The sequence below is a fragment of the Miniopterus schreibersii genome (assembly GCF_964146895.1).
Source record: "Miniopterus schreibersii genome assembly, chromosome: 8".
Lineage (NCBI taxonomy): Eukaryota > Metazoa > Chordata > Mammalia > Chiroptera > Miniopteridae > Miniopterus > Miniopterus schreibersii.
In genome coordinates, this window is record NC_138109.1 from 82,313,746 (window position 1) to 82,326,489 (window position 12,744).

A 12,744-nucleotide genomic window follows, 5' to 3' on the forward strand; every position below is an offset into this window, starting at 1 on the left:
TGGGCTCCAAAGATGTCAATGCCCCCACTGCCACAATCAAGACCAAGGGTACCATCTAGTTTGTGGACTGGTGCCCACTGGCTTCAAAGCTGGCATTAATTACCAGCCTCTCACTGTGGAACCTGACAGAGACCTGGCCAAAGTACAGGGAGCTGTGTGCATGCTGAGCAACACCACAGCTACTGCTGAGGCCTGGGTTCACCTGGACCACAAGTTTGACCTGATGTATGCCAAGACTGCCTTTGTTCACTGGTACACGAGTGAGGGCACGAAGTAATGAGAGTTTTCTGAGGCCCGTGAGGACATGACTGCCCTTGAGAAGGATTATGAGGAGGATGGTGTGGATTCTGTTGAAGGAGAGGGTGAGAAAGGAGAGGAATATTAAAGTTAAAATGTCACAATGGTGCTGCTTTTACAGGGAAGTTTATTTTGTTTTAAACATTTAAAAGCTGTGGTCTGATCAGTTAATTTGTATGTAGCAATTGTATGCTTTATTTTACTTCTAAATATATCTTTATTGATTTCAGAGAGAGAAAGGGAGAGGGAGGGAGAGACATCAATGATGAGAGTCATCACTGATTGGCTGCCTCTGCACGAGCCCCATCGAGCCCTCAACTCAGGTATGTGCCCTGACCAGGAATTGAACGGAGATCTCCTGGATCAACTACTGAGCCATGCCTGGCCAGGTGCAATTGTTTGCTTTAAAACATGATACTTTGCAGACAGAATCTGTCCATTTCTCCAATTAGTTTGAATAAAGTATTCCTTGTCTTAAAAAAAAAAAAAAAAAGAGTAAAGTAAGAAAAGAAAAATGACTGGGCTCAGAACAAAAATATCAACTAAACCTTAAGAGATGGTGGGAATTAAATCACTGATTATTCCTCCCTCAAAACTCTCAATGAGAAATCATTAAGGGGCTTCATAATTCCTCTCATTTAGGCAGAGATGCAATGACCTCACTAGTTAATAGAATTTTTACAGAACTTGGGCTCCACAAGACTATCGAGAAAGTTATAGCCCGGCCGGGCGTGGCTCAGCGGTTAAGCATTGACCTAGGATCCAGGAGATCGGGGTTCAATTCCCGGTCAGCATACATGCCCGGGTTGTGGGCTCGATCCCCAGTAGGGGGCCTGCAGGAGGCAGCGATCAACAACTCTCTTATCATTGATGTTTCTATCTTCTCTCTCTCCCTCTCTTTTCCTCTCTCTGAAATCAATAAAGATATATATATTTTTTTAAAGTTACAAAGGCTTGCAATTTATGCTATACTAGTACCCTAGGAGGAGAGATTAGAACCCCTCCCTCTCCTCTTAACCCCCTCCCCATCCAAAGACAGGGAACCTACCCAGAAAAAGACTGGCAAATAGATTTTACTCAAATGCCACTCTCCTGTGGAAATAAATGCTAATGTTTATTGACACCTTCACAGGCTGGGTGGAAGCATACTCAACTGAAACAGAAAAGGCCCAGAAGGTTGCCAAGTTCTTACTAAAAGGAATCATTCCCCGATTTGGACTTCCTAAGTCTTTACAAAGTGACAGTGGCCGTTCTCATTTCTAAAATTACTCAACAAGTGTCCTCTGCTTTGGGCATACAATGTCATCTCCACACTAGCTGGAGACCCCAAACCCCAGGAAAAGTTGAAAGGGCCAATCAGACTCTCAAGAAAATCCTAGCGAAAGTGTGCTAAGAGACATCAGAGAGCTGGGTAAAACTCTTACTTAGAGCTCTTCTTAGACTAAGAGCAGCCCCAAAAGCACATCTTAACCTCAACCCTTTTGAAATAATATATGGGAAGCCCTTCCTTACTTCTGACTTTCCATTAGACACTGAAACTCATGAACTTGTCAAATACCTAGCTAACTTAGGACAAGTACAAAAAACCCTAACTGAATGTGGCAATAAAATTCTGTCTATGCCCAATCAGAGGTTAGTCCCCACTCTAATTAGCCCAGGAGACCTAGTCCTTCTCAAAACTTGAAAGGAAGGCTCTCCCACTAATCAATTACAACCTAAGTAGAAAGGCCGCCACCACTGCACAGCTGTAAAACTCCAAGGGATTACTAGGTGGGTTCACCTGTCCAGAATTAAACCTTTCTTCTGAGCATTCCTAGGAGAGCCCTGAAGAGGGAGACCACGAGCACACCTATGGCTGCCAACCCCTTGAGGGCTAGAAGTTTCTCTTTGAGAAAGCCTCCTGTCTAGAAGCTGTCACACTACAGATGACTCCATCATAAGAACACCAGCTTGTCCAGCAGCACCATCCTCTAGACACCGTCATCCTTTGGACACTGTGTATGCCGCCTCCCAGGGACAGCATGCTGACCTAGACTTTGCAACAACCCTCTTCCCTGCGTGAGGATCCCCTTTCCCTCTTTGCTCCTTTCTTTCTTTGACAGTAGGGAGAACCTCTGGGCCTTAAGCTAGGCAGGACTATGCCCCTTTGACAGCACAAAAGTTACAGAAGATGAGACCATCACCCATTTACCCTTGTAAGATTACAAGGCTCACGTTCTCTAGGGGGAGAGATGTTAGCATAGGGAGCTAGTTTTATATAAGGAAGGAAGCAAAAGGGAATTAAATAGTATGTTTAATAAACTGGGAAGCTAAAGTAGGTATCAGGACAGCATTCTTATCTAGTCTGCAGGGAAACTACTGCATATAACAGACTTATTTACACACTCCAGGGGACTGCCCCCTAGGAGACTTAATCCTCAGAATAAACTGGAAAATCTCCCCAGTGCTGCTGCCTGGTATTGAATTCCCAGAGGGAGGAGGAGGGGAAATTCCTCTGCTGGGCACAAGTGCAACAGAAACCAGGTGACATAACAGAACTTTTGGACAAGCACAGAGAGAACAAGAGTGATGACATAGAGGGGCAGAGCCCAACCTGAAAAAACTGGAAAGGTAATAGGACTGGGTAGAGGGTGTGGAACCCCAGTAGGTCCAGGAACAGGATTTGCTGTGAGGAAGGCCCAACTCAGGCCCAGGAAAATTCAGAAAGTTGAGCTGGATGGTTTGAATGGTGCTTTGTTCTTTACTGTAATCCAAGAAAATATAACAGGAAGCTCATAGCAGTTGCTTCTAGAGACTGCCCGCCCTCTACATGCCTGAGGGTGTATTAATTCTCTTAACCCCAAATAAAATCTTGCCATCGTGTATAAACTTCTCCACATGGACACCACAAAAGAACTCATTTCACTGGCAACAAAAGAAGCAAAACGGACCAACTTCAGAGTGAGTCTGCGCCTGCAGTGAGTTAGTTCTTGGGATTTTATGTTTCTAAGGGGAAGCTGTCTCCAAACTTTGGGGCATCAAATTCTGACTCTACCCTCTGGTTGGGAGGGGGCCCTGTTCCTGACATGGTCCATCTGGAAGTGTTTGTTCCCCTCAGCTCCCCTTCCACTTCTGGTTTAGTTTCCATTATAATGATGGTAGAATGAGCTTTGGGGTCGTCTGGTCAATTTTCCCCCCATGTTGGAATGGTCAGGTTCTAGCCATTCCTTGTTGTTACTGACTTCTGGGACCACCAAGTGGGCTTACCGGTCATAAACTGTTTCTCTTTGATCATGCCTGGGGTGGGGGCTCTGGTGAGAGGATATAGGCTCCTACTTCCTTGTTCCACTGTCAGGATTTTCCCCTAACTTCTTTTTATCCTGCCTCACATCCATTGAGTCAAAGGCAAGAGCCCTGAAGAAGAGGGTATTCTGCCTCCCTGCTCCCTGCCTACCTGCAGTATCTCTTCCCTGGGTCTCCAGCCTGCAGCCTGCCCTACAGATTTCAGATTTCTCCACAATCATATGAGTCAACTAATTCCTTAAAATAAATCCCTCTATTGTACATATAGAGCCAACTGGTCCTGTTTCTCTGGAGACCCTGACAAATACAGATATGGTGATTTTCCACATGTCAGAACACCAAATGGCTGAATTATGAGGTGCACACACAGAGCACGGGTCAGTGCTGCATAGGCGGGAGAGCACCAGTCACAAAGCGCCTGGACTCTGGGAGCTCACACTTCTCCTTGAGGCAAGATGGAGCCACTGACGGTTTTACGCAGAGGAGGGACATTATCAGATGGTCATTTCAGTTAGAACTCACTGGCAGCAAATGAATGAAAAATGGAGAGACTAGAGGTAGACCAGGTAGGAGGTGACTGCTATAGCCCAGGCAGGATAAGGTGACCTATCTGGGCAGCAAGGGGACCAGAAGAAATAGCTATGTAAACTGTTAGGGTATAAAATCAACAGGACCTGCTAGTAAAGACAGGAGGGTGAAGGAAGAAGAGAACAGGATGACCATGGTTTTCACTTTCGCTCCATAATGCACTGTGATGTTGCTCTGAATTAGGATGAGAATAACAAGGAATGAGTGAAGGGAGGAGAGAGATCATCTTTGGGCATATGGAGTAGGAAAAGAGACTAATGAAACACCTACACTGAAATGCTGAGGCATTTGGAATTAAGGGTCTGGAACTCAGGTAACAAATCTGTGCTGGAGACAATGCTTTGGGACTCACAAGAAGGGAGTAGCTACAGCTGTGGGCATACAAACTAGGTAGAGAAGGCAGCTGGGAATGGGATCTTAAGATGTGCCAACTTTCAAAAGTGGGAGGAACAAGCAGAGGAGGAAGAGGGGGAGGCAGCATTGATAGTGAGGTAGAAAAGAAACCAGCAGACGGCAGAAAGTCAAGAAAAAGTGCCTTGCAAACAGCAGGTGCCAAGAAATCATGGGAAACAAGGACCAAAGTTACACTGGGTTAGCAATGAAATGTCTTTGATAGTCTTAGAAAATAAGGTTTCAGGATGTGATGGGAAAGTAACCAAACACAGTGAGTTAAACAGTATTTAAGAGACGTGAACACAATGACTGAAGACACTTAGCTGAGAAATAAATGCTGTGGGAATAATCAGAGGAATAGTTTTTCTGACAGCCCTCTGTGGAACCCTAGAAATTACCCATCCCTACTGCAGCTCAACTTAATTCAGCTTTCACTGTAGGGATCTCTAAAGCAGACTGCTGACTACAAGGCAACAAGGACCTCTGGCTATTAGACTCAGACAACCAGGCATTGTCAGTTGGAGTATGATATTGGAAACCTTGCAATACGCCAAAAAGTTGGAAAGTATTTTCAATTTGCAACCAACTGCTTCCCGATTAAAAAATCTTAATAATACTTCTTATAGGAGAAATACATTTATTCTAAAAAGAGTTTATCAAGTAGTTTTAGCTATTTTACATATACTTTCAGAGTTACAGGAGCAAAAGGGATCAGTGGTGAGAAATATTTTGTGTACAAGTTTAATACTGTGTCTCAGAACAAATGCTCATAAAGAAAAATATCATGAGCACAGCATTTGTTGACTAACATCAAGTACCTTCATAAAAACATGTTTATTTGGACATGAAAAGTTAGTAAAGTATTCCTGTCAAAATTGTAGCATATCTTCAAGAAAAGAATTCTGGGGCAAGGTAGACTAATGTTCAGAACAGTTAGTAGTAAAAAATTAATGTGCATTTATCATGTGCCAAGCACTGTGTCCTTAACATGAATCATCTCATCCTCACCCCATGAGGTAGGTAGTGTTATTATCCCCACCTTACAAAAGAGAAACTGAGGCACAGAGGACTAAATACCTGCCCTGGAGCCACAGAACTAAGAACTGGGAGAGAAGCCATCTGAACACGGATGTGCCTATACTCATATTGACTTTCAGCCTTTCCTCATATTGACTCTATTGAAGACAGAGGGGCAGAGCAAACAGCCCCTTTACCTTACACTTCCTCTGTTAGTGAAGGCCCTGCCCCTACACCAGCTCTGTCCTGCAGTTGATTATGGCTGGTCCCACACCACTCTGTGTGCGTCACGGATCACCTGCTAACCCTTAGGTTTTCCAGCTTGCATCCGGATCAGTGTGTTTGTTATAGACCATCACTGGGGACTAATATCACTCCTTACTTACACATTACACTAGGAAACCAAAGGGAACAATTGTGAAATCCTACCACAGAGTAGCATAAGGAAATGCTAAAGGGTGAAATGAGAGGGGTGGATTCAGGAAAGTGCCAGTTTCCATCTGGACCATGACCTACAAATATCATTAATGCTCCTTCCAGAATTATTTAAATTAAGAGTCCACTGTTTGCCTTCTAAACTCTCCTAAGGTACAACTGCAACCCACAAGGCAGTCAGGACCAAAGGAGGGCAGGGACTACCATTACAGCTCTCCTGCCCCTCTCACTTCCTGGCATGTGAAACTCGTAATAAGTCCACTCCAACCCTTGAAGACCTAACCTGAATAAGGGGGGGGGGGGGGAGGAGGAGGACATAGAGACAAAAAAGGGGAAAAAATGTAAAAAGAAAAAACTACCAGGGAGAAAACGAAGAGGAAGGGGAGAGAAAACAATTACACAAGGGACAGTTTCTCAAAGATAATACCCAGCCAGGTGAGCAGTCAAGATCTACCCCCTGTGTTTTGTTTTGTTTTTTACTAATGCTTTCCAACATTTCACCATGTCTACAAAACCCAAGACCAATTTTTAAGAGAAAATGAACTGAGAAATCCAGATAGAACCTTACCCTTGTGCCAGGTGAGGAGACTCTATCTCTACCCACCTAAGATAAAGAGCAATCCCAGTGTTCATGCTGTTCTAGGTACTTGCCAACAACATACTTGATTTCTCTCAGATCTGGCATTGGATTCAGCATCCTGGTTCTTGGGTAGAAATAATATAAAACCTGTGAAGTTAGAATCTTTTCTACCCAAATGCAGTCCACAAACTTTGAAAGAGTATGTCAGAGCTGTAAGCCCTGTGAGATCATGATCACTAGCTGGATTGAGGAGTTAGATTTGCATATGATTACTGTCCATAAGAATAAGAGTGGGGGCCCAACCAGAGTGGCTCAGCAGTTGAGTATCAACCTAGGATCCAGGAGATCATGGTTCGATTCCTGGTCAGGGCACATGCCCGGGCTGCGGGCTTGATCAACCAGCACGGGGGGCATTCAGGAGGTAGCCAATCAATGAGTCTCATCATTGATGTTTTTATCTCTCTCTCCTTCTCCCTTCCTCTCTCTAAAATCAATTAAAAAAAAAAAAAAAGAATAAGAGTGGGGAAGAGGAAAGAGACTTTCCCTTGTCAATCTATGTTCTTTTGGCAAGTGTCTATTAATTAAATAACCATGAGAGTAATGAGAAAAATTAACAAAATTTAATACTAATGTACATATGGGAACCCCACATACATGAGAGTCAGATACCCCACATACATGGGAGGTTCAGAGGCATAAAGGTAAAATGGTGTACTTATGGCATTCTGAGCCGAGGATGAGGTAAGGCTCCTTGGGGTTTCAAAGGGGAGATCATTCACAGGACAATAAGAAGAGCAGATGGTCAGTAATAAGAAGTTTGCCCTGCCCTAAAGAGAAGTCATAAAAAGTTATCTCTGGTAATAACTTTTATTATGGGCAAGGCCCCTAGTTTAAATTCTTTCAGGAAGAAGTAAAAGTTCCTTGTGAGGCCACAGGGTCTCAACTGCCTTCAGCTCAAAATAATTCACATGCCAAAGCAGCACAAGTGGGGGAAGCCTGTTCTAAACCTTTTAAGTGCAACTAAATATTGCCATCACTGTGTGTTATACTTAAATTTAAATATTAATAAGTCAAGTTAATAAAGTGCTTTCACAAAGACATCATTAACAAAAGTTAAGTGAAAAATATACCAAGAGCAACACTCCCAACAACAAAGTAAACAACAACCTCCCAATCAGAATTAGTAATCAAATATAAGTATCTGAAGTTGCAACCTTCAATCAACATCACAGAAATTTTTTTTGTTTTTACATATAACATATTAAAAATTAATGAACTCTAATTCTATTTGCATTTATTTCCCTAAATTACATTATCTCACTGAAAATATAAAACCAATAAAAACAAGTAACATTTGAACTACAATATACAAGCAGATGTCCATGATAATTGTAATAGAGACCAAAAAGGTGCTACAATGGTTATATGATTAGAAATCTTGAAGATGGTGTTTTCTTCACCCCTGAACCCAGAAGTGTGCTCCACAGTTCCCTAGTCCCTTGTACTCAGGCAGTACTTGCTGACTCCTAAAGAAGCATTCAGGAAAGATTCCACATCCACTATATGATCCATATCCTCTTCTAGGCCAATAACTCAGACTCACTCTCTCTGAGCTCCAGCAAGGCGGTAGGAAATTGAAATGAACCAGACATACAAGGAGGAACTGAATTGTCCAGCATCAGGGTGAGAGCTAAGGAGCAGCTTTCTCGCAGACAGAAGTGATGGCAGAGGCCATTGTTCCTTTGATGAGCCTTTCTCCCACAGAGCCAGCAGGCAGGCACCGTATCTCAGACTCCATCAACCTGGCCCACACTGTTTACCCTACTCTGGTGATTCCCTGAAGCTCCTGCTCCAACCAACTTTCGGGCCCACCCAAGCTGTTTCCAGTGGCTTTTCCATGTGAATAGCCTGCCTTGGCTCATGCTTCAGACTTTCTAAAATCTCTCAAACAAGCAACATCTGTCCTCAGTGTGTCCAGGACCTCTTGTTAAGTGGCCCCGGGCCCAGCACTTGCAGCAGCCAACCTTGGTTCGCAGCTTGGCCTCACCTGGGCACCTCCAAGCCCAGCACAAGAAGCAGTCATCTGCAGATCACTCTGTAGCTCATGCCGGGTGGCCCCAGGCAGAATACAGGCTGTAACTGACTTTGGCCTACACCTCCTGGGAGGCCCCAGAGCCAGCTCACCCACAGGACAACTTCTGATCACGTTAAAGCACCACCACCCAATCACCTCAACAGTAATACACTCAAGGGGCAGACTCAGCAAGCACCAGAGCCCTGCTAAAGTATGTCCTGCTCTGTGGAGTGGGCCCCTGCACAGCCAATCCTCCAAGGTGATGGTCAGTGGTCAAGCCAGTCCTTGCAGCTGATATGCCTACGGGTAAATCCCTCCCACTGACGTGCCAGCAGCAATTAAGGCTCAATCAACTACAAGAGGAAGGCATACACAGCCTGGAGGAGTCTCTATACATACACAACATTCGGGACATGAAGGTGCTGCACACCATCCGGGAGATGCCCCCAAACCCGGCAGGCCTGTGCACACTGTCCATCAACAATGACAACTGCTACCTGGCGTACCCTGGCAGCGCCACCACTGGAGAGGTGCAGGTCTTCAACACCATTAACTTGAGAGCTGCCAACATGATCCCAGCTCACGACAGTCCTTTAGCTGCGCTGGCTTTCGACGCCAGTGGAACTAAGCTCACTACTGCTTCTGAGAAGGGGACCATGATTAGGGTATTTTCCATTCCAGAGAGACAGAAACTCTTTGAGTTCCAGAGGGGAGTTAAGAGGTGTGTGCGCATCTGCTGGCTGGCCTTCAGCATGGACGGCATGTTCCTCTCCGCCTCCAGCAACACGGAGACTATGCACATCTTCAAACTCGAGACTGTGAAGGAAAAGCCTCAGGAGGAGCCCACCATCTGGACCAGGTACTTCAGAAAGGTGCTCATGGCTTCCACCAGCTACTTGCGCTCCCAAGTACCAGAAATGTTCAACCAGGGAAAAGCCTTCGTCACAGTGCACCTGCCCTTCTGTGGCCACAAAAACATCTGCGCCCTAGCCACAATTCAGAAGATTCCCCAGTTGCTGCTGGGAGCTTCCAATGGGTACTTATACATGTACAACCTGGACCCTCAGGAAGGGGGCGAGTGCACCCTCATGAAGCAGCACAAGTTGGATGGCAGCATGGAAACAACCAATGAAATCTTAGACTCCACCTCTCATGACTGCCCCTTAGTGACTCAGACCTACAGCACCCGCATCTCCAACAAGACTGGCCTACACGGATGAGCTGACTTATGTGGGTGGCATGTGTCTGAAAGAGGAAGCCAGTGCCCTGCGGCTGGAGGAGGACAATGAGCAACCTCCCATGATTCTTCGGAAGGAATAAATGTGACCTGTGAACTCTGACCCCAAAGCAGAGAACACTGGCTGACAGAGGATTTTGTGTTATGCTGCTATGAACTTTGACCTGAGTTGGGGGAGAGGATGGCAGAGATTTAAAAAGAAAAGATTGTAGCTGTAGTCTCATTCCCAACTGTTGAGACATTCAAAAAAAAAAAAAGAAAACCTATTTGAAAAAACGACTGAAAACTTCCCTAACTTGGTGAAGGAAACAGACATATAAGTCCAGGAAGCACAGGCAGTCCCAAACAAGAACAACCCAAAGAAGCCCACACCAAGACACATCATAAGTAAAATGCCAAAGGTTAGAGACAAAGAGAGAATGTTACAAGCTGCAAGAGATAAGTGGTTAGTTACCTACAAAGGAGCTCCCATAAGACTGTCAACAGAAACTTTGCAGACCAGAAGGGATTGGCAAGAAATATTCAAAGTGATGAAAAGCAAGGACCTACAAGGAAGATTACTTTACCCAGCAAAGCTATCATTTATAATCAAAGGACATATAAAGAGCTTCCCAGACAATAGCTAAAGGTGTTCATCACCACCAAATCAGTATTACATGAATTGTTAAAGGATCTTCCTTAAGAAGAAGAAAAGAGATTAAAAATATGAACAATATGCCTGCCTGGTCGATGCTCAACTGCTGAGCATTGACCTAGGAGCCAGGAGATCTTGGTTCAATTCCCTGTCAGAGCATATGCCCAGGTTGCAGGCTTGATCCCTGGTGGGGGACATGCAGGAGGCAGCCAATCAGTGACGATTCTCTCATCATTGCTGTTTCTATCTCTCTCTCTCCCTCTCCCTTCCTCTCTCTGAAATAAATAAAGATATATTTTTAAAATATATGAATAATAAAGTGACAATAAATACATATCAACAATTGAATCTAACAAACAAAATAAAAGAACAAGCAGAACAGAAACAGACTCATTGATACAGAGAACATTCTGACAGTTGCCAGGTGGGAGTAAGACAGGCTAGTAAGCCAGGACAAGTGGAATAGGTAAAAACTGAGACAAATGCAATTTACAGCCATCTAGTAAAACACAAAATCCTATCTTCTGTAACCAAGGACACTTAAGAGTAAGTAGTTTCCACTTCTCCGAAACCAGAGGGTAAACAGCTCAAATCACCCTACTCAGGGAGACAGATAGCAGAAATCAAATTAGTGCCATTTGCCAACCACACCCAAGGACAGATGAAGTTAAAGGAATAAGTCTCATTTTGACACATCAGCATAAAACTGATGAATGTTCTACTGAGACCCTCCCCTAAAACCACCACTAAACTCCCAGCCTTTAAAAACCCTCAAAACGAAGGTCCCAAGGCACAGTCTCCCTCTGGGCATCATGCCTGCACCAATCCCTTTCCCTTCTTTTTCCCCCACAGGCACACACCTCCTAAACTCTAAGGGTCCCCACAAGACTTGCAACCAGGGAAGCAATGGGCAGCAGCAGCTCGTCCCAGGCTAATCCCCACAACCTGTTTCCAAGGCCCCCTTTTCTTTGACTTCCCAGTAAGCTAAAGCAGCCCAGCCTAGGCTCTCCTGCTGCTTCTTCTATGCTAAGCCCTTCCTTGTTTCACTGTCCCCAGCTTTAATAAAGATACCCTCACCTGGACTCGTGCTGTGAAATTTTTCTGTTAATAAGAGGGAGGTTCGGGGGAAGGGTGAAAAAAGTAAAGGGATGAAGAAGTACAAATTGGTAGTAACAGAGCAGTCATGGGGATGTAAAGTACAGCATAGGGAATATATTCAATAATATTCTAGCCCTAGCCGGTCCTGTTCAGTGGTTAGAGCATCGGCACGAGGACCGAAGGGTCCCAGGTTCAATTTTGGACAAGGGCGTGTAACTCGATTACAGGGTCCAGATCCCAGGCCACATGCGAGAGGCAACCAATCAATGTGTTTCTCTCACATTGATGTTTCTCTCTCTCTCCCCCCTCCACTCTCTCTGAAAAGCAATGGAAAAAACATCCTCAAATGAGGATTAAAATAATAACAATAATAATAATAATATTCTAATAACTATGCATGGTGTCAGATGGTGGAAGATTTACCGGGATGATCCCTTAGCAAGTTATGTAATGTCTAATCACTGGGTTGTACACCTGAAACTAACAAAATATTGTATGTCAACTGTAATTGAAAATAAAAAATGATTAAAAAAAAAAAAAAGCCAAGGCACTGTCATGCAAGGCCTTCTCTCCAGTGCATGGCTCTTCCATGTATTGTTCTTCCATGTCTACACTGGGAAGCACAACACAAAAGGAAAGCAAGCAGCAACTGAAACCTGCTGGTGCTGAACATGGATAAAATGTACCCCCCTTAGTAGCAGAGAACTTAGGAAAATTCACCTTCAGCACTTTTCCTAAAGAAACAGGAAGGGCAGAGACCATTTGTGCCTGGGTTTTCTTGGATATAAGCAGCAAGGCTTTTTTAACTCAAATGCCACAGATAAGAGTGGTGTAGAGAGATGCAGAAATTTGCCTGAGGCCCCCAGTATATCCTGAGGTCAAGATTCAAATTCATGTTTAACTGGCTCTCCTTTTCCTTTAGGAAAAGATCTCTCTCAAATCCAAGGCCAGGATTAGAATACTTTGCCAAAATCATTCCTAAACAAAAATATTTGCATATTAACTGTAAGAAGGAAATACTCTTCTCTGTCAAAGGGATTAGAATAGGCCAAACTGAATAGACGCCTACCTCAGCATCCTCCATTTTACTGTAGCAGCCGCCGTTTGTA

General features: G+C 44.3%; 1 protein-coding gene and 1 pseudogene across 3 annotated transcripts in view; one reads left to right on the forward strand and one right to left on the reverse strand.

Annotated features, from left to right (window-relative positions):
• GMDS (GDP-mannose 4,6-dehydratase) overlaps positions 1–12,744 on the reverse strand; it is a 572,762-nt gene that overhangs the window by 546,914 nt on the left and 13,104 nt on the right. The gene's annotated exons all lie outside the window — the stretch shown is intronic.
• Positions 9,055–9,986, forward strand: LOC308560388 (WD repeat domain phosphoinositide-interacting protein 2 pseudogene; annotated as a pseudogene). The gene has a single exon. The product of its transcript is annotated as a WD repeat domain phosphoinositide-interacting protein 2 pseudogene (transcript).